The following is a 1,178-nucleotide window of genomic DNA, read 5'->3' as shown; positions in this document are numbered from 1 at the left end:
GACGGCGGAGCTATTCTTGGCATTTTGTCGAACAGATTGTGGGCGCTCCTGCAATGCAGAACACGGGCCTGAATCTGTGTTCTGGAGGGTGTCCAAAGAAGCTTTGGAGCAATCCACATTAGTGTGTCCCTGCACGTGACAAACTGAACAGAATTTGGGCACTCTCTCGTATACAATCGGTTGTTTAAAACCCTCGAACAAATCAATCCATATAAATTTAGGCCGCTCCTTCCTGAGATCAAGTTCAATACACATTCTCGCTTCACTAGGACGAGCAAGCGTCGCTGTGGCTTTGTCCAAACATAGGAAGCGCCCAATTAAGCTAGCAAATGATTCCAAATATTCCGGAGCAAAACATTGTAGGGGGAGCCTCGGCAATGAAATCCATATCGGCACCATACACGATTCCTCCTTCATGTGGCAACGGTTGTGCCATCTAAAGATTTTGTATGGGAAGTTGATGAGGGTTGATGATGGCCTCGTTAGGATTTTCAGGAGGTCCCTCTCCTCTTGGAAGCGGAGAAGGAAAGATCTTGAAGTGAGGGGCCCTATGGAGAACGGGCTTTCAAATCCCCAACTGGAGATCTCTTTGTGACTCGCTGCTAAAGATGGACGACCCCCATGGAACTTCATGATCAGTGCCTTAGCATACAGGCCCTCAACTTTGGGCAAATCTGATGGAACAATGGAGCAAGCCGGGATGCCGTCATGCGAGCCACAAATGACCTTTATGCCTGTTCGTGGAAGACGAGCAAAGGAATCAACGTCGCGCGCATGAGCACGCACGAAACCAGGCCCAGGAGAACCCTTAGCCGCTTGGGCATAGGATTTTGGCTGATGAGGATTGGCTTTGACATTCTGTCGAACAGGTTGTGGGCGGAGCTGAGGATCTGCAGGTTGGGCTGAAAGAGGAGCATCAGCAAGAGGTGGGCACTCATGGAGGCTGCTGGGCAGCGGAGGGGGGGGTTGACGAGGGCGGAGCAGGAGATGAAGGCGGCGCAACTGGCGGCACCGGCGCTGAGGATGGAGGAGGCGGCTCTGCAACAGATGCTGCTATGTCATTACGACAAACAGGATATGGGCGGAGTTGAGGGACTGCAGGTTGGCCAGGAAGATGAGCATCAGCAGGAGGAAGGTGTTGACTGGTGGGCAGAGGAGGAAAGGCTGATGCAGTCGTA

This window comes from Asparagus officinalis, chromosome 7 (assembly GCF_001876935.1).
Source record: "Asparagus officinalis chromosome 7, Aspof.V1, whole genome shotgun sequence".
Classification (NCBI taxonomy): domain Eukaryota; kingdom Viridiplantae; phylum Streptophyta; class Magnoliopsida; order Asparagales; family Asparagaceae; genus Asparagus; species Asparagus officinalis.
The sequence above is the reverse complement of the archived record's forward strand: the minus strand, read 5'-3'. Positions refer to the sequence as shown.